The 23,373-nt window shown below is 40.1% G+C and overlaps 6 non-coding genes across 6 annotated transcripts; all 6 read left to right on the top strand.

Moving 5' to 3' along the window:
* The first annotated feature begins 4,662 nt into the window (after positions 1-4,662).
* TRNAR-CCU (transfer RNA arginine (anticodon CCU)) lies at positions 4,663-4,735 on the top strand. Its single transcript has one exon. It is a non-coding gene; the product is annotated as a tRNA-Arg (tRNA).
* A 4,484-nt stretch (positions 4,736-9,219) lies between these two features.
* TRNAR-CCU (transfer RNA arginine (anticodon CCU)) lies at positions 9,220-9,292 on the top strand. Its single transcript has one exon. It is a non-coding gene; the product is annotated as a tRNA-Arg (tRNA).
* Positions 9,293-11,499: 2,207 nt separating this feature from the next.
* TRNAR-CCU (transfer RNA arginine (anticodon CCU)) lies at positions 11,500-11,573 on the top strand. Its single transcript has one exon. It is a non-coding gene; the product is annotated as a tRNA-Arg (tRNA).
* Positions 11,574-13,779: 2,206 nt separating this feature from the next.
* On the top strand, positions 13,780-13,852 carry TRNAR-CCU (transfer RNA arginine (anticodon CCU)). The gene has a single exon. It is a non-coding gene; the product is annotated as a tRNA-Arg (tRNA).
* A 2,205-nt stretch (positions 13,853-16,057) lies between these two features.
* Positions 16,058-16,130, top strand: TRNAR-CCU (transfer RNA arginine (anticodon CCU)). Its single transcript has one exon. It is a non-coding gene; the product is annotated as a tRNA-Arg (tRNA).
* A 4,476-nt stretch (positions 16,131-20,606) lies between these two features.
* Positions 20,607-20,679, top strand: TRNAR-CCU (transfer RNA arginine (anticodon CCU)). Its single transcript has one exon. It is a non-coding gene; the product is annotated as a tRNA-Arg (tRNA).
* The last annotated feature ends 2,694 nt before the right edge of the window (positions 20,680-23,373 follow it).

Genomic DNA, 23,373 nt, shown 5'->3' with positions numbered 1-23,373 from the left:
AATGTATTGTATAAGTGATTCCATAGACGTAAACTGCGGTAGAGACCACATGATAGGGAGTGGATCTTGTATTTGGAGGACAGGGGAGAGCAGCATTAACATGGCTCCAGTTTCCTAATGGATAAAGCACTGGCCTCCTAAGCCAGTGATGGTGGGTTCAAGTCCCATCTGGGGTGAAACTCTGTACATTCAGCTCTTGACTTTTACATTTTCAAAGCACAAACCACACAATTCAGCCCTTGCTTTACATAGACTTTGCAGCTATGGAACATCAATCTACCTTCAAAACACAAGTGCTGGAACTCAAAAACATTTGCCTACATATCCTAATCTTGGGCCTAGTCTGGAGAATGGGATTTCAACCCACCTTTCTGGCTAGACATTTTTTATGTCCTCCTTTGGATAGTACTCGCAGGCAGTCTCCCATTTAGCATTAAAACATGTACTTATTTCACCACTTGAATGTATAAACTGTTGAATAATTAAAAATACCATGTGAAACTGCTATGTTGATAAAGAAGCATTTCTCGAAAAAAGTGCAGCAGATGGGAAGACAGTGCACCCTATTTTATGCTACTATCGCTGGGCCCCTAGTCTTAGAAACCAAACTGAGTTTAGGGAGGGCAGGGTGGTGTTTCAATGATGGCAGTTAAATAGATTTTTCAAAACACCCGGGGTGTTGTTAGACTGAGAAGTTGATGGGACACCTGTGAAAGGCAGCTTTACTTGTCTGCTTTTAGTTGATGTAGATTGTATGTCCTGTTTAACAACCTTTGGTTTCAACAAGGACATTAGAGAGATATTGGGACACTGCCTGGGATGCTTGTCCTCTCTCTATTTTGAAAATTTGCCATGCCAACTAAGGGCCAAGGCAAACGTTTAGTTTTAGCCTTGCCCAACTCTAATTTTCCAAACCTAGAGCATACATTTGCTGCAGATTGTAATACTTTGTTAGTTCTACCTGTTGTTCCCTTAAGAGTGCACATATTGTGAACAAACAAGATGGCCAAATTATATCGTAGGAGTCTGCCACACCAGGTCCTTCACTCGTAAGAACAGTGGGACTGAAGCATGATGGATTAACTAGTTCCCTTAAATGCAGCCATTTCAAACTTTAATCACCACAGCTGGGGACTCTTTAAAGGTGATATGAACTTCTTTTATACCTAAATGGGAGCGACAAACATGTAGAATATGTGTCGTATTTTTAGAAAGTGTTTGTAGCTATTGGTTAACAGCACTCCTGTGCAACCCCGTTGGCCTAATTCTAAGGCAGTCAAATACTCACAAAGGGATTGTGGGTTTGAGTTCTTTCTGGGGTGGAAGAAGATGTATTTTGGAGATGTTTATCTAGTTTCCTAAGGGTATTCCTTCTTAACAACATTAGCACTGAAGCGTGCTGATAAAATAACCAATTCCAGCAAACTTTACTCCGCCACCTCTTCAAGTACCACAGCAGAGCATTTTCTCCACTGCTAGGATAGGAATGGAGAAATGTGCTTGTTTTATGTCTGAGCAGAAAAGATATATGTTTGAATGGATGTGTGGGATAAAACACACCCTGTCGTATGTTGTAAAGGTATTGCAAGTTGTGGATTAGCTTAGTGATCACATAGAGGAAAGTGGGTGAAGACAGAATTCCTCTGTGGGGTGAATGAACTCGGAGGTGACTTGTGTTATCCTTTTTATGTATGACAAAGGTACTTTATTTCTTACTGCACATTTCAATGCCATCACTCAAAAAAAACAAAAAATTCCTAGTCTTTTGTTGTTTCATATGGAAGATTATGTTTTCAGGCATGGAGAATGAAAGCAGAAGCTGTAGTGCTGAATTAGACGTTCTCACAAACCATGTAATAATTTGTTCAAAAAAAGGCATGACATTTCTGAGTCATATTTAAAATGATGTGTAAATATGCAGATAGAGTGTATCTTTCCAGTAATGATCTACCGTGTGCAAAAAGTAAACCTTTTGCCATAAGTATCTCCTTTCTGCTAAGCACCGATCATTAAAAATCTCTCTATAAATATGTATATCAGAAGAAGGAAATGCTAGTTCGGGTTGATGTTGTTAGAACTGCAAGTGCAGTTGTATTCCTTGAGCTGCCTTGATGTTTCCTGCTGGCTCGAGCAGTGGGCATTTTGTTGTGACATGTGAAGTGAAGTTAGGAGAGTTTAGCGTCCGCATTGTGTTGTTCTTCCAGGTGAGGGTATATTAGATATTTGAATAGTTGTAAGGACTTTAAAGAGAGGGGAGTTATCCATGGATTGCTTGTTGTGAATGTATTGTATAAGTGATTCCATAGACTTAAACTGCGGTAGAGACAACATGATAGGGAGTGGATCTTGTATTTGGAGGACAGGGGAGAGCAGCATTAACATGGCTCCAGTTTCCTAATGGATAAAGCACTGGCTTCCTAAGCCAGTGATTGTGGGTTCAAGTCCCATCTGGGGTGAAACTCTGTACATTCAGCTCTTGACTTTTACATTTTCAAAGCACAAACCACACAATTCAGCCCTTGCTTTACATAGACTTTGCAGCTATGGAACATCAATCTACCTTCAAAACACAAGTGCTGGAACTCAAAAACATTTGCCTACATATCCTACTCTTGGGCCCAGTCTGGAGAATGGGATTTCAACCCACCTTTCTGGCTAGACATTTTTTATGTCCTCCTTTGGATAGCACTCGCAGGCAGTCTCCCATTTAGCATTAAAACATGTACTTATTTCACCACTTGAATGTATAAACTGTTGAATAATTAAAAATACCATGTGAAACTGCTATGTTGATAAAGAAGTATTTCTCGAAAAAAGTGCAGCAGATGGGAATACAGTGCACCCTATTTTATGCTACTATCGCTGGGCCCCTAGTCATAGAAACCAAACTGAGTTTAGGGAGGGCAGGGTGGTGTTTCAATGATGGCAGTTAAATAGATTTTTCAAAACACCCGGGGTGTTGTTAGACTGAGAAGTTGATGGGACACCTGTGAAAGGCAGCTTTACTTGTCTGCTTTTAGTTGATGTAGATTGTATGTCCTGTTTAACAACCTTTGGTTTCAACAAGGACATTAGAGAGATATTGGGACACTGCCTGGGATGCTTGTCCTCTCTCTATTTTGAAAATTTGCCATGCCAACTAAGGGCCAAGGCAGACGTTTAGTTTTAGTCTTGCCCAACTCTAATTTTCCAAACCTAGAGCATACATTTGGCGCAGATTGTAATACTTTGTTAGTACTACCTGTTGTTCCCTTAAGAGTGCATATATTGTGAACAAACAAGATGGCCAAATTATATCGTAGGAGTCTGCCACACCAGGTCCTTCACTCGTAAGAACAGTGGGACTGAAGCATGATGGATTAACTAGTTCCCTTAAATGCAGCCATTTCAAACTTTAATCACCACAGCTGGGGACTCTTTAAAGGTGATATGAACTTCTTTTATACCTGAGTGGGAGCGACAAACATGTAGAATATGTGTCGTATTTTTAGAAAGTGTTTGTAGCTATTGGTTAACAGCACTCCTGTGCAACCCGTTGGCCTAATTCTAAGGCAGTCAAATACTCACAAAGGGATTGTGGGTTTGAGTTCTTTCTGGGGTGGAAGAAGATGTATTTTGGAGATGTTTATATAGTTTCCTAAGGGTCTTCCTTATTAACAACATTAGCACGGAAGCGTGCTGATAAAATAACCAATTCCAACAAACTTTACTCCGCCACCTGTTCAAGTACCACAGTAGAGCAGTTTCTCCACTGCTAGGATAGGAATGGAGAAATGTGCTTGTTTTATGTCTGAGCAGAAAAGATATATGTTTGAATGGATGTGTGGGATAAAACACACCCTGTCGTATGTTGTAAAGGTATTGCAAGTTGTCGAGTAGCTTAGTGATCACATAGAGGAAAGTGGGTGAAGACAGAATTCCTCTGTGGGGTGAATGAACTCGGAGGTGACTTGCGTTATCCTTTTTATGTATGACAAAGGTACTTTATTTCTTACTGCACATTTCAATGCCATCACTAAAAAAAAACAAAAAATTCCTAGTCTTTTGTTGTTTCATATGGAAGATTATGTTTTCAGGCATGGAGAATGAAAGCAGAAGCTGTAGTGCTGAATTAGACGTTCTCACAAACCATGTAATAATTTGTTCAAAAAACGGCATGACATTTCTGAGTCATATTAAAAATGATGTGTAAATATGCAGATAGAGTCTATCTTTCCAGTAATGATCTACAGTGTGCAAAAAGTAAACCTTTTGCCATAAGTATCTCCTTTCTGCTAAGCACCGATCATTAAAAATCTCTCTATAAATATGTATATCAGAAGAAGGAAATGCTACTTCGGGTTGATGTTGTTAGAACTGCAAGTGCAGTTGTATTCCTTGAGCTGCCTTGATGTTTCCTGCTGGCTCGAGCAGTGGGCATTTTGTTGTGACATGTGAAGTGAAGTTAGGAGAGTTTAGCGTCCGCATTGTATTGTTCTTCCAGGTGAGAGTATATTAGATATTTGAATAGTTGTAAGGACTTTAAAGAGAGGGGAGTTATCCATGGATTGCTTGTTGTGAATGTATTGTATAAGTGATTCCATAGACTTAAACTGCGGTAGAGACCACATGATAGGGAGTGGATCTTGTATTTGGAGGACAGGGGAGAGCAGTATCAACGTGGCCCCAGTGGCCTAATGGATAAGGCACTGGCCTCCTAAGCCAGGGATTGTGGGTTCAAGTCCCATCTGGGGTGAAACTCTGTACATTCAGCTCTTGACTTTTACATTTTCAAAGCACAAACCACACAATTCAGCCCTTGCTTTACATAGACTTTGCAGCTATGGAACATCAATCTACCTTCAAAACACAAGTGCTGGAACTCAAAAACATTTGCCTACATATCCTACTCTTGGGCCCAGTCTGGAGAATGGTATTTCAACCCACCTTTCTGGCTAGACATTTTTTATGTCCTCCTTTGGATAGCACTCGCAGGCAGTCTCCCATTTAGCATTAAAACATGCACTTATTTCACCACTTGAATGTATAAACTGTTGAATAATTAAAAATACCATGTGAAACTGCTATGTTGATAAAGAAGTATTTCTCGAAAAAAGTGCAGCAGATGGGAAGACAGTGCACCCTATTTTATGCTACTATCGCTGGGCCCCTAGTCTTAGAAACCAAACTGAGTTTAGGGAGGGCAGGGTGGTGTTTCAATGATGGCAGGTAAATAGATTTTTCAAAACTCCCGGGGTGTTGTTAGACTGAGAGGTTGATGGGACACCTGTGAAAGGCAGCTTTACTTGTCTGCTTTTAGTTGATGTAGATTGTATGTCCTGTTTAACAACCTTTGGTTTCAACAAGGACATTAGAGAGATATTGGGACACTGCCTGGGATGCTTGTCCTCTCTCTATTTTGAAAATTTGCCATGCCAACTAAGGGCCAAGGCAGACGTTTAGTTTTAGCCTTGCCCAATTCTAATTTTCCAAACCTAGAGCATACATTTGGCGCAGATTGTAATACTTTGTTAGTACTACCTCTTGTTCCCTTAAGAGTGCATATATTGTGAACAAACAAGATGGCCAAATTATATCGTAGGAGTCTGCCACACCAGGTCCTTCACTCGTAAGAACAGTGGGACTGAAGCATGATGGATTAACTAATTCCCTTAAATGCAGCCATTTCAAACTTTAATCACCACAGCTGGGGACTCTTTAAAGGTGATATGAACTTCTTTTATACCTGAGTGTGAGCGACAAACATGTAGAATATGTGTCGTATTTTTAGAAAGTGTTTGTAGCTATTGGTTAACAGCACTCCTGTGCAACCCCATTGGCCTAATGGGTAAGGCAGTCAAATACTCTCAAAGGGATTGTGGGTTTGAGTTCTTTCGGGGTGGAAGAAGATGTATTTTGGAGATGTTTATCTAGTTTCCTAAGGGTCTTCCTTCTTAACAACATTAGCACTGAAGCGTGCTGATAAAATAACCAATTCCAACAAACTTTACTCCGCCACCTGTTCAAGTACCACAGCAGAGCATTTTCTCCACTGCTAGGATAGGAATGGAGAAATGTGCTTGTTTTATGTCTGAGCAGAAAAGATATATGTTTGAATGGATGTGTGGGATAAAACACACCCTGTCGTATGTTGTAAAGGTATTGCAAGTTGTGGAGTAGCTTAGTCATCACATAGAGGAAAGTGGGTGAAGACAGAATTCCTCTGTGGGGTGAATGAACTCGGAGGTGACTTGCGTTATCCTTTTTATGTATGACAAAGGTACTTTATTTCTTACTGCACATTTCAATGCCACCACTAAAAAAAAACAAAAAATTCCTAGTCTTTTGTTGTTTCATATGGAAGATTATGTTTTCAGGCATGGAGAATGAAAGCAGAAGCTGTAGTGCTGAATTAGACGTTCTCACAAACCATGTAATAATTTGTTCAAAAAAAGGCATGACATTTCTGAGTCATATTAAAAATGATGTGTAAATATGCAGATAGAGTCTATCTTTCCAGTAATGATCTACAGTGTGCAAAAAGTAAACCTTTTGCCATAAGTATCTCCTTTCTGCTAAGCACCGATTATTAAAAATCTCTCTATAAATATGTATATCAGAAGAAGGAAATGCTAGTTCGGGTTGATGTTGTTAGAACTGCAAGTGCAGTTGTATTCCTATAGCTGCCTTGATGTTTCCTGCTGGCTCGAGCAGTGGGCATTTTGTTGTGACATGTGAAGTGAAGTTAGGAGAGAATAGCGTCCGCATTGTGTTGTTCTTCCAGGTGAGGGTATATTAGATATTTGAATAGTTGTAAGGACTTTAAAGAGAGGGGAGTTATCCATGGATTGCTTGTTGTGAATGTATTGTATAAGTGATTCCATAGACTTAAACTGCGGTTGAGACCACATGATAGGGAGTGGATCTTGTATTTGGAGGACAGGGGAGAGCCATATCAACATTGCCCCAGTGGCCTAATGGAAAAGGCACTGGCCTCCTCAGCCAGGGATTGTGGGAAAAAGTCCCATCTGGGGTGAAACTCTGTACATTCAGCTCTTGACTTTTACATTTTCAAAGCACAAACCACACAATTCAGCCCTTGCTTTACATAGACTTTGCAGCTATGGAACATCAATCTACCTTCAAAACACAAGTGCTGGAACTCAAAAACATTTCCCTACATATCCTAGTCTTGGGCCCAGTTTGGAGAATGGGATTTCAACCCACCTTTCTGGCTAGACATTTTTTATGTCCTCCTTTGGATAGCACTCGCAGGCAGTCTCCCATTTAGCATTAAAACATGTACTTATTTCACCACTTGAATGTATAAACTGTTGAATAATTAAAAATACCATGTGAAACTGCTATGTTGATAAAGAAGTATTTCTCGAAAAAAGTGCAGCAGATGGGAAGACAGTGCACCCTATTTTATGCTACTATCGCTGGGCCCCTAGTCTTAGAAACCAAACTGAGTTTAGGGAGGGCAGGGTGGTGTTTCAATGATGGCAGTTAAATAGATTTTTAAAAACACCCGGGGTGTTGTTAGACTGAGAAGTTGATGGGACACCTGTGAAAGGCAGCTTTACTTGTCTGCTTTTAGTTGATGTAGATTGTATGTCCTGTTTAACAACCTTTGGTTTCAACAAGGACATTAGAGAGATATTGGGACACTGCCTGGGATGCTTGTCCTCTCTCTATTTTGAAAATTTGCCATGCCAACTAAGGGCCAAGGCATACGTTTAGTTTTAGCCTTGCCCAACTCTAATTTTCCAAACCTAGAGCATACATTTGGCGCAGATTGTAATACTTTGTTAGTACTACCTGTTGTTCCCTTAAGAGTGCATATATTCTGAACAGACAAGATGGCCAAATTATATCGTAGGAGTCTGCCACACCAGGTCCTTCACTCGTAAGAACAGTGGGACTGAAGCATGATGGATTAACTAGTTCCCTTAAATGCAGCCATTTCAAACTTTAATCACCACAGCTGGGGACTCTTTAAAGGTGATATGAACTTCTTTTATACCTGAGTGGGAGCGACAAACATGTAGAATATGTGTCGTATTTTTAGAAAGTGTTTGTAGCTATTGCTTAACAGCACTCATGTGCAACCCCTTTGGCCTAATTCTAAGGCAGTCAAATACTCACAAAGGGATTGTGGGTTTGAGTTCTTTCTGGGGTGGAAGAAGATGTATTTTGGAGATGTTTATATAGTTTCCTAAGGGTCTTCCTTATTAACAACATTAGCACGGAAGCATGCTGATAAAATAACCAATTCCAACAAACTTTACTCCGCCACCTGTTCAAGTACCAAAGCAGAGCATTTTCTCCACTGCTAGGATAGGAAGGAGAAATGTGCTTGTTTTATGTCTGAGCAGAAAAGATATATGTTTGAATGGATGTGTGGGATAAAACACACCCTGTCGTATGTTGTAAAGGTATTGCAAGTTGTGGAGTAGCTTAGTGATCACATAGAGGAAAGTGGGTGAAGACAGAATTCCTCTGTGGGGTGAATGAACTCGGAGGTGACTTGCGTTATCCTTTTTATGTATGACAAAGGTACTTTATTTCTTACTGCACATTTCAATGCCATCACTCAAAAAAAACAAAAAATTCCTAGTCTTTTGTTGTTTCATATGGAAGATTATGTTTTCAGGCATGGAGAATGAAAGCAGAAGCTGTAGTGCTGAATTAGACGTTCTCACAAACCATGTAATAATTTGTTCAAAAAACGGCATGACATTTCTGAGTCATATTAAAAATGATGTGTAAATATGCAGATAGAGTCTATCTTTCCAGTAATGATCTACAGTGTGCAAAAAGTAAACCTTTTGCCATAAGTATCTCCTTTCTGCTAAGCACCGATCATTAAAAATCTCTCTATAAATATGTATATCAGAAGAAGGAAATGCTAGTTCGGGTTGATGTTGTTAGAACTGCAAGTGCAGTTGTATTCCTTGAGCTGCCGTGATGTTTCCTGCTGGCTCGAGCAGTGGGCATTTTGTTGTGACGTGAAGTGAAGTTAGGAGAGTTTAGCGTCCGCATTGTGTTGTTCTTCCTGGTGAGGGTATATTAGATATTTGAATAGTTGTAAGGACTTTAAAGAGAGGGGAGTTATCCATGGATTGCTTGTTGTGTATGTATTGTATAAGTGATTCCATAGACTTAAACTGCGGTAGAGACCACATGATAGGGAGTGGATCTTGTATTTGGAGGACAGGGGAGAGCAGTATCAACGTGGCCCCAGTGGCCTAATGGATAAGGCACTGGCCTCCTAAGCCAGGGATTGTGGGTTCAAGTCCCATCTGGGGTGAAACTCTGTACGTTCAGCTCTTGACTTTTACATTTTCAAAGCACAAACCACACATTTCAGCCCTTGCTTTACATAGACTTTGCAGCTATGGAACATCAATCTACCTTCAAAACACAAGTGCTGGAACTCAAAAACATTTGCCTACATATCCTACTCTTGGGCCCAGTCTGGAGAATGGGATTTCAACCCACCTTTCATTTCTAGACATTTTGTATGTCCTCCTTTGGATAGCACTCGCAGGCAGTCTCCCATTTACCATTTAAACATGTACTTATTTCACCACTTGAATGTATAAACTGTTGAATAATTAAAAATACCATGTGAAACTGCTATGTTGATAAAGAAGTGTTTCTCGAAAAAAGTGCAGCAGATGGGAAGACAGTGCACCCTATTTTATGCTACTATCGCTGGGCCCCTAGTCTTGGAAACCAAACTGAGTTTAGGGAGGGCAGGGTGGTGTTTCAATGATGGCAGTTAAATAGATTTTTAAAAACACCTGGGGTGTTGTTAGACTGAGAAGTTGATGGGACACCTGTGAAAGGCAGCTTTACTTGTCTGCTTTTAGTTGATGTAGATTGTATGTCCTGTTTAACAACCTTTGGTTTCAACAAGGACATTAGAGAGATATTGGGACACTGCCTGGGATGCTTGTCCTCTCTCTATTTTGAAAATTTGCCATGCCAACTAAGGGCCAAGGCAGACGTTTAGTTTTAGCCTTGCCCAACTCTAATTTTCCAAACCTAGAGCATACATTTGGCGCAGATTGTAATACTTTGTTAGTACTACCTGTTGTTCCCTTAAGAGTGCATATATTGTGAACAAACAAGATGGCCAAATTATATCGTAGGAGTCTGCCACACCAGGTCCTTCACTCGTAAGAACAGTGGGACTGAAGCATGATGGATTAACTAGTTCCCTTAAATGCAGCCATTTCAAACTTTAATCACCACAGCTGGGGACTCTTTAAAGGTGATATGAACTTCTTTTATACCTGAGTGGGAGCGACAAACATGTAGAATATGTGTCGTATTTTTAGAAAGTGTTTGTAGCTATTGGTTAACAGCACTCCTGTGCAACCCGTTGGCCTAATTCTAAGGCAGTCAAATACTCACAAAGGGATTGTGGGTTTGAGTTCTTTCTGGGGTGGAAGAAGATGTATTTTGGAGATGTTTATATAGTTTCCTAAGGGTCTTCCTTATTAACAACATTAGCACGGAAGCGTGCTGATAAAATAACCAATTCCAACAAACTTTACTCCGCCACCTGTTCAAGTACCACAGTAGAGCAGTTTCTCCACTGCTAGGATAGGAATGGAGAAATGTGCTTGTTTTATGTCTGAGCAGAAAAGATATATGTTTGAATGGATGTGTGGGATAAAACACACCCTGTCATATGTTGTAAAGGCATTGCAAGTTGTCGAGTAGCTTAGTGATCACATAGAGGAAAGTGGGTGAAGACAGAATTCCTCTGTGGGGTGAATGAACTTGGAGGTGACTTGCGTTATCCTTTTTATGTATGACAAAGGTACTTTATTTCTTACTGCACATTTCAATGCCATCACTAAAAAAAAACAAAAAATTCCTAGTCTTTTGTTGTTTCATATGGAAGATTATGTTTTCAGGCATGGAGAATGAAAGCAGAAGCTGTAGTGCTGAATTAGACGTTCTCACAAACCATGTAATAATTTGTTCAAAAAACGGCATGACATTTCTGAGTCATATTAAAAATGATGTGTAAATATGCAGATAGAGTCTATCTTTCCAGTAATGATCTACAGTGTGCAAAAAGTAAACCTTTTGCCATAAGTATCTCCTTTCTGCTAAGCACCGATCATTAAAAATCTCTCTATAAATATGTATATCAGAAGAAGGAAATGCTAGTTCGGGTTGATGTTGTTAGAACTGCAAGTGCAGTTGTATTCCTTGAGCTGCCTTGATGTTTCCTGCTGGCTCGAGCAGTGGGCATTTTGTTGTGACATGTGAAGTGAAGTTAGGAGAGTTTAGCGTCCGCATTGTATTGTTCTTCCAGGTGAGGGTATATTAGATATTTGAATAGTTGTAAGGAATTTAAAGAGAGGGGAGTTATCCATGGATTGCTTGTTGTGAATGTATTGTATAAGTGATTCCATAGACTTAAACTGCGGTAGAGACCACATGATAGGGAGTGGATCTTGTATTTGGAGGACAGGGGAGAGCAGTATCAACGTGGCCCCAGTGGCCTAATGGATAAGGCACTGGCCTCCTAAGCCAGGGATTGTGGGTTCAAGTCCTATCTGGGGTCAAACTCTGTACATTCAGCTCTTGACTTTTACATTTTCAAAGCACAAACCACACAATTCAGCCCTTGCTTTACATAGACTTTGCAGCTATGGAACATCAATCTACCTTCAAAACACAAGTGCTGGAACTCAAAAACATTTGCCTACATATCCTACTCTTGGGCCCAGTCTGGAGAATGGGATTTCAACCCACCTTTCTGGCTAGACATTTTTTATGTCCTCCTTTGGATAGCACTCGCAGGCAGTCTCCCATTTAGCATTAAAACATGCACTTATTTCACCACTTGAATGTATAAACTGTTGAATAATTAAAAATACCATGTGAAACTGCTATGTTGATAAAGAAGTATTTCTCGAAAAAAGTGCAGCAGATGGGAAGACAGTGCACCCTATTTTATGCTACTATCGCTGGGCCCCTAGTCTTAGAAACCAAACTGAGTTTAGGGAGAGCAGGGTGGTGTTTCAATGATGGCAGGTAAATAGATTTTTCAAAACTCCCGGGGTGTTGTTAGACTGAGAGGTTGATGGGACACCTGTGAAAGGCAGCTTTACTTGTCTGCTTTTAGTTGATGTAGATTGTATGTCCTGTTTAACAACCTTTGGTTTCAACAAGGACATTAGAGAGATATTGGGACACTGCCTGGGATGCTTGTCCTCTCTCTATTTTGAAAATTTGCCATGCCAACTAAGGGCCAAGGCAGACGTTTAGTTTTAGCCTTGCCCAATTCTAATTTTCCAAACCTAGAGCATACATTTGGCGCAGATTGTAATACTTTGTTAGTACTACCTCTTGTTCCCTTAAGAGTGCATATATTGTGAACAAACAAGATGGCCAAATTATATCGTAGGAGTCTGCCACACCAGGTCCTTCACTCGTAAGAACAGTGGGACTGAAGCATGATGGATTAACTAATTCCCTTAAATGCAGCCATTTCAAACTTTAATCACCACAGCTGGGGACTCTTTAAAGGTGATATGAACTTCTTTTATACCTGAGTGTGAGCGACAAACATGTAGAATATGTGTCGTATTTTTAGAAAGTGTTTGTAGCTATTGGTTAACAGCACTCCTGTGCAACCCCATTGGCCTAATGGGTAAGGCAGTCAAATACTCTCAAAGGGATTGTGGGTTTGAGTTCTTTCGGGGTGGAAGAAGATGTATTTTGGAGATGTTTATCTAGTTTCCTAAGGGTCTTCCTTCTTAACAACATTAGCACTGAAGCGTGCTGATAAAATAACCAATTCCAACAAACTTTACTCCGCCACCTGTTCAAGTACCACAGCAGAGCATTTTCTCCACTGCTAGGATAGGAATGGAGAAATGTGCTTGTTTTATGTCTGAGCAGAAAAGATATATGTTTGAATGGATGTGTGGGATAAAACACACCCTGTCGTATGTTGTAAAGGTATTGCAAGTTGTGGAGTAGCTTAGTCATCACATAGAGGAAAGTGGGTGAAGACAGAATTCCTCTGTGGGGTGAATGAACTCGGAGGTGACTTGCGTTATCCTTTTTATGTATGACAAAGGTACTTTATTTCTTACTGCACATTTCAATGCCACCACTAAAAAAAAACAAAAAATTCCTAGTCTTTTGTTGTTTCATATGGAAGATTATGTTTTCAGGCATGGAGAATGAAAGCAGAAGCTGTAGTGCTGAATTAGACGTTCTCACAAAACATGTAATAATTTGTTCAAAAAAAGGCATGACATTTCTGAGTCATATTAAAAATGATGTGTAAATATGCAGATAGAGTCTATCTTTCCAGTAATGATCTACAGTGTGCAAAAAGTAAACCTTTTGCCATAAGTATCTCCTTTCTGCTAAGCACCAATTATAAAAAATCTCTCTATAAATATGTATATCAGAAGAAGGAAATGCTAGTTCGGGTTGATGTTGTTAGAACTGCAAGTGCAGTTGTATTCCTATAGCTGCCTTGATGTTTCCTGCTGGCTCGAGCAGTGGGCATTTTGTTGTGACATGTGAAGTGAAGTTAGGAGAGAATAGCGTCCGCATTGTGTTGTTCTTCCAGGTGAGGGTATATTAGATATTTGAATAGTTGTAAGGACTTTAAAGAGAGGGGAGTTATCCATGGATTGCTTGTTGTGAATGTATTGTATAAGTGATTCCATAGACTTAAACTGCGGTTGAGACCACATGATAGGGAGTGGATCTTGTATTTGGAGGACAGGGGAGAGCCATATCAACATTGCCCCAGTGGCCTAATGGATAAGGCACTGGCCTCCTAAGCCAGGGATTGTGGGATAAAGTCCCATCTGGGGTGAAACTCTGTACATTCAGCTCTTGACTTTTACATTTTCAAAGCACAAACCACACAATTCAGCCCTTGCTTTACATAGACTTTGCAGCTATGGAACATCAATCTACCTTCAAAACACAAGTGCTGGAACTCAAAAACATTTCCCTACATATCCTACTCTTGGGCCCAGTCTGGAGAATGGGATTTCAACCCACCTTTCTGGCTAGACATTTTTTATGTCCTCCTTTGGATAGCACTCGCAGGCAGTCTCCCATTTAGCATTAAAACATGTACTTATTTCACCACTTGAATGTATAAACTGTTGAATAATTAAAAATACCATGTGAAACTGCTATGTTGATAAAGAAGTATTTCTCGAAAAAAGTGCAGCAGATGGGAAGACAGTGCACCCTATTTTATGCTACTATCGCTGGGCCCCTAGTCTTAGAAACCAAACTGAGTTTAGGGAGGGCAGGGTGGTGTTTCAATGATGGCAGTTAAATAGATTTTTAAAAACACCCGGGGTGTTGTTAGACTGAGAAGTTGATGGGACACCTGTGAAAGGCAGCTTTACTTGTCTGCTTTTAGTTGATGTAGATTGTATGTCCTGTTTAACAACCTTTGGTTTCAACAAGGACATTAGAGAGATATTGGGACACTGCCTGGGATGCTTGTCCTCTCTCTATTTTGAAAATTTGCCATGCCAACTAAGGGCCAAGGCATACGTTTAGTTTTAGCCTTGCCCAACTCTAATTTTCCAAACCTAGAGCATACATTTGGCGCAGATTGTAATACTTTGTTAGTACTACCTGTTGTTCCCTTAAGAGTGCATATATTCTGAACAGACAAGATGGCCAAATTATATCGTAGGAGTCTGCCACACCAGGTCCTTCACTCGTAAGAACAGTGGGACTGAAGCATGATGGATTAACTAGTTCCCTTAAATGCAGCCATTTCAAACTTTAATCACCACAGCTGGGGACTCTTTAAAGGTGATATGAACTTCTTTTATACCTGAGTGGGAGCGACAAACATGTAGAATATGTGTCGTATTTTTAGAAAGTGTTTGTAGCTATTGCTTAACAGCACTCATGTGCAACCCCTTTGGCCTAATTCTAAGGCAGTCAAATACTCACAAAGGGATTGTGGGTTTGAGTTCTTTCTGGGGTGGAAGAAGATGTATTTTGGAGATGTTTATATAGTTTCCTAAGGGTCTTCCTTATTAACAACATTAGCACGGAAGCATGCTGATAAAATAACCAATTCCAACAAACTTTACTCCGCCACCTGTTCAAGTACCAAAGCAGAGCATTTTCTCCACTGCTAGGATAGGAATGGAGAAATGTGCTTGTTTTATGTCTGAGCAGAAAAGATATATGTTTGAATGGATGTGTGGGATAAAACACACCCTGTCGTATGTTGTAAAGGTATTGCAAGTTGTGGAGTAGCTTAGTGATCACATAGAGGAAAGTGGGTGAAGACAGAATTCCTCTGTGGGGTGAATGAACTCGGAGGTGACTTGCGTTATCCTTTTTATGTATGACAAAGGTACTTTATTTCTTACTGCACATTTCAATGCCATCACTCAAAAAAAACAAAAAATTCCTAGTCTTTTGTTGTTTCATATGGAAGATTATGTTTTCAGGCATGGAGAATGAAAGCAGAAGCTGTAGTGCTGAATTAGACGTTCTCACAAACCATGTAATAATTTGTTCAAAAAACGGCATGACATTTCTGAGTCATATTAAAAATGATGTGTAAATATGCAGATTGAGTCTATCTTTCCAGTAATGATCTACAGTGTGCAAAAAGTAAACCTTTTGCCATAAGTATCTCCTTTCTGCTAAGCACCGATCATTAAAAATCTCTCTATAAATATGTATATCAGAAGAAGGAAATGCTAGTTCGGGTTGATGTTGTTAGAACTGCAAGTGCAGTTGTATTCCTTGAGCTGCCGTGATGTTTCCTGCTGGCTCGAGCAGTGGGCATTTTGTTGTGACGTGAAGTGAAGTTAGGAGAGTTTAGCGTCCGCATTGTGTTGTTCTTCCAGGTGAGGGTATATTAGATATTTGAATAGTTGTAAGGACTTTAAAGAGAGGGGAGTTATCCATGGATTGCTTGTTGTGTATGTATTGTATTAGTGATTCCATAGACTTAAACTGCGGTAGAGACCACATGATAGGGAGTGGATCTTGTATTTGGAGGACAGGGGAGAGCAGTATCAACGTGGCCCCAGTGGCCTAATGGATAAGGCACTGGCCTCCTAAGCCAGGGATTGTGGGTTCAAGTCCCATCTGGGGTGAAACTCTGTACATTCAGCTCTTGACTTTTACATTTTCAAAGCACAAACCACACATTTCAGCCCTTGCTTTACATAGACTTTGCAGCTATGGAACATCAATCTACCTTCAAAACACAAGTGCTGGAACTCAAAAACATTTGCCTACATATCCTACTCTTGGGCCCAGTCTGGAGAATGGGATTTCAACCCACCTTTCATTTCTAGACATTTTGTATGTCCTCCTTTGGATAGCACTCGCAGGCAGTCTCCCATTTACCATTTAAACATGTACTTATTTCACCACTTGAATGTATAAACTGTTGAATAATTAAAAATACCATGTGAAACTGCTATGTTGATAAAGAAGTATTTCTCGAAAAAAGTGCAGCAGATGGGAAGACAGTGCACCCTATTTTATGCTACTATCGCTGGGCCCCTAGTCTTAGAAACCAAACTGAGTTTAGGGAGGGCAGGGTGGTGTTTCAATGATGGCAGTTAAATAGATTTTTAAAAACACCCGGGGTGTTGTTAGACTGAGAAGTTGATGGGACACCTGTGAAAGGCAGCTTTACTTGTCTGCTTTTAGTTGATGTAGATTGTATGTCCTGTTTAACAACCTTTAGTTTCAACAAGGACATTAGAGAGATATTGGGACACTGCCTGGGATGCTTGTCCTCTCTCTATTTTGAAAATTTGCCATGCCAACTAAGGGCCAAGGGAGACGTTTAGTTTTAGCCTTGCCCAACTCTAATTTTCCAAACCTAGAGCATACATTTGGCGCAGATTGTAATACTTTGTTAGTACTACCTGTTGTTCCCTTAAGAGTGCATATATTGTGAACAAACAAGATGGCCAAATTATATCGTAGGAGTCTGCCACACCAGGTCCTTCACTCGTAAGAACAGTGGGACTGAAGCATGATGGATTAACTAGTTCCCTTAAATGCAGCCATTTCAAACTTTAATCACCACAGCTGGGGACTCTTTAAAGGTGATATGAACTTCTTTTATACCTGAGTGGGAGCGACAAACATGTAGAATATGTGTCGTATTTTTAGAAAGTGTTTGTAGCTATTGGTTAACAGCACTCCTGTTCTAATTCTAAGGCAGTCAAATACTCACAAAGGGATTGTGGGTTTGAGTTCTTTCTGGGGTGGAAGAAGATGTATTTTGGAGATGTTTATATAGTTTCCTAAGGGTCTTCCTTATTAACAACATTAGCACGGAAGCGTGCTGATAAAATAACCAATTCCAACAAACTTTACTCCGCCACCTGTTCAAGTAGCACAGCAGAGCATTTTCTCCACTGTTAGGATAGGAATGGAGAAATGTGCTTGTTTTATGTCTGAGCAGAAAAGATATATGTTTGAATGGATGTGTGGGATAAAACACACCCTGTCATATGTTGTAAAGGTATTGCAAGTTGTGGAGTAGCTTAGTGATCACATAGAGGAAAGTGGGTGAAGACAGAATTCCTCTGTGGGGTGAATGAACTCGGAGGTGACTTGCGTTATCCTTTTTATGTATGACAAAGGTACTTTATTTCTTACTGCACATTTCAATGCCATCACTAAAAAAAAACAAAAAATTCCTAGTCTTTTGTTGTTTCACATGGAAGATTATGTTTTCAGGCATGGAGAATGAAAGCAGAAGCTGTAGTGCTGAATTAGACGTTCTCACAAACCATGTAATAATTTGTTCAAAAAACGGCATGACATTTCTGAGTCATATTAAAAATGATGTGTAAATATGCAGATAGAGTCTATCTTTCCAGTAATGATCTACAGTGTGCAAAAAGTAAACCTTTTGCCATAAGTGTCTCCTTTCTGCTAAGCACCGATCATTAAAAATCTCTCTATAAATATGTATATCAGAAGAAGGAAATGCTAGTTCGGGTTGATGTTGTTAGAACTAAAAGTGCAGTTGTATTCCTTGAGCTGCCTTGATGTTTCCTGCTGGCTCGAGCATGGGCATTTTGTTGTGACATGTGAAGTGAAGTTAGGAGAGTTTAGCGTCCGCATTGTGTTGTTCTTCCAGGTGAGGGTATATTAGATATTTGAATAGTTGTAAGGACTTTAAAGAGAGGGACGTTATCCATGGATTGCTTGTTGTGAATGTATTGTATAAGTGATTCCATAGACTTAAACTGCGGTAGAGACCACATGATAGGGAGTGGATCTTGCATTTGGAGGACAGGGGAGAGCAGTATCAACGTGGCCCCAGTGGCCTAATGGATAAGGCACCGTCATCCTAAGCCAGGGATTGTGGGTTCAAGTCCCATGTGGGGTGAAACTCTGTCCATTAAGCTCTTGACTTTTACATTTTCAAAGCACAAACCACACAATTCAGCCCTTGCTTTACATAGACTTTGCAGCTATGGAACATCAATCTACCTTCAAAACACAAGTGCTGGAACTCAAAAACATTTGCCTACATATCCTACTCTTGGGCCCAGTCTGGAGAATGGGATTTCAACCCACCTTTCTGGCTAGACATTTTTTATGTCCTCCTTTGGATAGCACTCACAGGCAGTCTCCCATTTAGCATTAAAACATGCACTTATTTCACCACTTGAATGTATAAACTGTTGAATAATTAAAAATACCATGTGAAACTGCTATGTTGATAAAGAAGTATTTCTCGAAAAAAATGCAGCAGATGGGAAGACAGTGCACCCTATTTTATGCTTTTATCGCTGGGCCCCTAGTCTTAGAAACCAAACTGAGTTTAGGGAGGGCAGGGTGGTGTTTCAATGATGGCAGTTAAATAGATTTTTCAAAACACCCGGGGTGTTGTTAGACTGAGAAGTTGATGGGACACCTGGGAAAGGCAGCTTTACTTGCCTGCTTTTAGTTGATGTAGATTGTATGTCCTGTTTTACAACCTTTGGTTTCAACAAGGACATTAGAGAGATATTGGGACACTGCCTGGGATGCTTGTCCTCTCTCTATTTTGAAAATGTGCCATGCCAACTAAGGGCCAAGGCAGACGTTTAGTTTTAGACTTGCCCAACTCTAATTTTCCAAACCTAGAGCATACATTTGGCGCAGATTGTAATACTTTGTTAGTACTACCTGTTGTTCCCTTAAGAGTGCATATATTGTGAACAAACAAGATGGACAAATTATATCGTAGGAGTCTGCCACACCAGGTCCTTCACTCGTAAGAACAGTGGGACTGAAGCATGATGGATTAACTTGTTCCCTTAAATGCAGCCATTTCAAACTTTAATCACCACAGCTGGGGACTCTTTAAAGGTGATATGAACTTCTTTTATACCTGAGTGGGAGCGACAAACATGTAGAATATGTGTCGTATTTTTAGAAAGTGTTTGTACCTATTGGTTAACAGCACTCCTGTGCAACCCCGTTGGCCTAATGGGTAAGGCAGTCAAATACTCACAAAGGGATTGTGGGTTTGAGTTCTTTCTGGGTTGGAAGAAGATGTATTTTGGAGATGTTTATCTAGTTTCCTAAGGGTCTTCCTTCTTAACAACATTAGCACTGAAGCGTGCTGATAAAATAACCAATTCCAACAAACTTTACTCCGCCACTTGTTCAAGTACCACAGTAGAGCATTTTCTCCACTGCTAGGATAGGAATGGAGAAATGTGCTTGTTTTATGTCTGAGCAGAAAAGATATATGTTTGAATGGATGTGTGGGATAAAACACACCTTGTCATATGTTGTAAAGGTATTGCAAGTTGTGGAGTAGCTTAGTGATCACATAGAGGACAGTGGGTGAAGACAGAATTCCTCTGTGGGGTGAATGAACTCGGAGGTGACTTGCGTTATCCTTTTTATGTATGACAAAGGTACTTTACTTTCTTACTGCACATTTCAATGCCATCACTAAAAAAAAAAAAAAAATTCCTAGTCTTTTGTTGTTTCATATGGAAGATTATGTTTTCAGGCATGGAGAATGAAAGCAGAAGCTGTAGTGCTGAATTAGACGTTCTCACAAACCATGTAATAATTTGTTCAAAAAACGGCATGACATTTCTGAGTCATATTAAAAATGATGTGTAAATATGCAGATAGAGTCTATCTTTCCAGTAATGATCTACAGTGTGCAAAAAGTAAACCTTTTGCCATAAGTATCTCCTTTCTGCTAAGCACCGATCATTAAAAATCTCTCTATAAATATGTATATCAGAAGAAGGAAATGCTAGTTCGGGTTGATGTTGTTAGAACTGCAAGTGCAGTTGTATTCCTTGAGCTGCCTTGATGTTTCCTGCTGGCTCGAGCAGTGGGCATTTTGTTGTGACATGTGAAGTGAAGTTAGGAGAGTGTAGCGTCCGCATTCTATTGTTCTTCCAGGTGAGGGTATATTAGATATTTGAATAGTTGTAAGGACTTTAAAGAGAGGGGAGTTATCCATGAATTGCTTGTTGTGAATGTATTGTATAAGTGATTCCATAGACTTAAACTGCGGTAGAGACCACATGATAGGGAGTGGATCTTGTATTTGGAGGACAGGGGAGAGCAATATCAACGTGGCCCCAGTGGCCTAATGGATAAGGCACTGGCCTCCTAAGCCAGGGATTGTGGGTTCAAGTCCCATCTGGGGTGAAACTCTGTACATTCAGCTCTTGACTTTTACATTTTCAAAGCACAAACCACACAATTCAGCCCTTGCTTTACATAGACTTTGCAGCTATGGAACATCAATCTACCTTCAAAACACAAGTGCTGGAACTCAAAAACATTTGCCTACATATCCTACTCTTGGGCCCAGTCTGGAGAATGGGATTTCAACCCACCTTTCTGGCTAGACATTTTTTATGTCCTCCTTTGGATAGCACTCGCAGGCAGTCTCCCATTTAGCATTAAAACATGCACTTATTTCACCACTTGAATGTATAAACTGTTGAATAATTAAAAATACCATGTGAAACTGCTATGTTGATAAAGAAGTATTTCTCGAAAAAAGTGCAGCAGATGGGAAGACAGTGCACCCTATTTTATGCTACTATCGCTGGGCCCCTAGTCTTAGAAACCAAACTGAGTTTAGGGAGGGCAGGGTGGTGTTTCAATGATGGCAGGTAAATAGATTTTTCAAAACTCCCGGGGTGTTGTTAGACTGAGAGGTTGATGGGACACCTGTGAAAGGCAGATTTACTTGTCTGCTTTTAGTTGATGTAGATTGTATGTCCTGTTTAACAACCTTTGGTTTCAACAAGGACATTAGAGAGATATTGGGACACTGCCTGGGATGCTTGTCCTCTCTCTATTTTGAAAATTTGCCATGCCAACTAAGGGCCAAGGCAGACGTTTAGTTTTAGCCTTGCCCAATTCTAATTTTCCAAACCTAGAGCATACATTTGGCGCAGATTGTAATACTTTGTTAGTACTACCTCTTGTTCCCTTAAGAGTGCATATATTGTGAACAAACAAGATGGCCAAATTATACCGTAGGAGTCTGCCACACCAGGTCCTTCACTCGTAAGAACAGTGGGACTGAAGCATGATGGATTAACTAGTTCCCTTAAATGCAGCCATTTCAAACTTTAATCACCACAGCTGGGGACTCTTTAAAGGTGATATGAACTTCTTTTATACCTGAGTGTGAGCGACAAACATATAGAATATGTGTCGTATTTTTAGAAAGTGTTTGTAGCTATTGGTTAACAGCACTCCTGTGCAACCCCATTGGCCTAATGGGTAAGGCAGTCAAATACTCTCAAAGGGATTGTGGGTTTGAGTTCTTTCGGGGTGGAAGAAGATGTATTTTGGAGATGTTTATCTAGTTTCCTAAGGGTCTTCCTTCTTAACAACATTAGCACTGAAGCGTGCTGATAAAATAACCAATTCCAACAAACTTTACTCCGCCACCTGTTCAAGTACCACAGCAGAGCATTTTCTCCACTGCTAGGATAGGAATGGAGAAATGTGCTTGTTTTATGTCTGAGCATAAAAGATATATGTTTGAATGGATGTGTGGGATAAAACACACCCTGTCGTATGTTGTAAAGGTATTGCAAGTTGTGGAGTAGCTTAGTCATCACATAGAGGAAAGTGGGTGAAGACAGAATTCCTCTGTGGGGTGAATGAACTCGGAGGTGACTTGCGTTATCCTTTTTATGTATGACAAAGGTACTTTATTTCTTACTGCACATTTCAATGCCATCACTAAAAAAAAAAAAAAAAATCCTAGTCTTTTGTTGTTTCATATGGAAGATTATGTTTTCAGGCATGGAGAATGAAAGCAGAAGCTGTAGTGCTGAATTAGACGTTCTCTCAAACCATGTAATAATTTGTTCAAAAAAAGGCATGACATTTCTGAGTCATATTAAAAATGATGTGTAAATATGCAGATAGAGTCTATCTTTCCAGTAATGATCTACAGTGTGCAAAAAGTAAACCTTTTGCCATAAGTATCTCCTTTCTGCTAAGCACCGATCATTAAAAATCTCTCTATAAATATGTATATCAGAAGAAGGAAATGCTAGTTCGGGTTGATGTTGTTAGAACTGCAAGTGCAGTTGTATTCCTATAGCTGCCTTGATGTTTCCTGCTGGCTCGAGCAGTGGGCATTTTGTTGTGACATGTGAAGTGAAGTTAGGAGAGAATAGCGTCCGCATTGTGTTGTTCTTCCAGGTGAGGGTATATTAGATATTTGAATAGTTGTAAGGACTTTAAAGAGAGGGGAGTTATCCATGGATTGCTTGTTGTGAATGTGTTGTATAAGTGATTCCATAGACTTAAACTGCGGTTGAGACCACATGATAGGGAGTGGATCTTGTATTTGGAGGACAGGGGAGAGCCATATCAACGTTGCTCCAGTGGCCTAATGGATAAGGCACTGGCCTCCTAAGCCAGGGATTGTGGGATAAAGTCCCATCTGGGGTGAAACTCTGTACATTCAGCTCTTGACTTTTACATTTTCAAAGCACAAACCACACAATTCAGCCCTTGCTTTACATAGACTTTGCAGCTATGGAACATCAATCTACCTTCAAAACACAAGTGCTGGAACTCAAAAACATTTCCCTACATATTCTACTCTTGGGCCCAGTCTGGAGTATGGGATTTCAACCCTCCTTTCTGGCTAGACATTTTTTATGTCCTCCTTTGGATAGCACTCGCAGGCAGTCTCCCATTTAGCATTAAAACATGTACTTATTTCACCACTTGAATGTATAAACTGTTGAATAATTAAAAATACCATGTGAAACTGCTATGTTGATGAAGAAGTATTTCTCGAAAAAAGTGCAGCAGATGGGAAGACAGTGCACCCTATTTTATGCTACTATCGCAGGCCCC

Source organism: Pleurodeles waltl, chromosome 7 (assembly GCF_031143425.1).
Source record: "Pleurodeles waltl isolate 20211129_DDA chromosome 7, aPleWal1.hap1.20221129, whole genome shotgun sequence".
NCBI classification, from domain to species: Eukaryota; Metazoa; Chordata; class Amphibia; order Caudata; family Salamandridae; genus Pleurodeles; species Pleurodeles waltl.
This window is presented reverse-complemented; position numbering and strand designations above follow the sequence as displayed.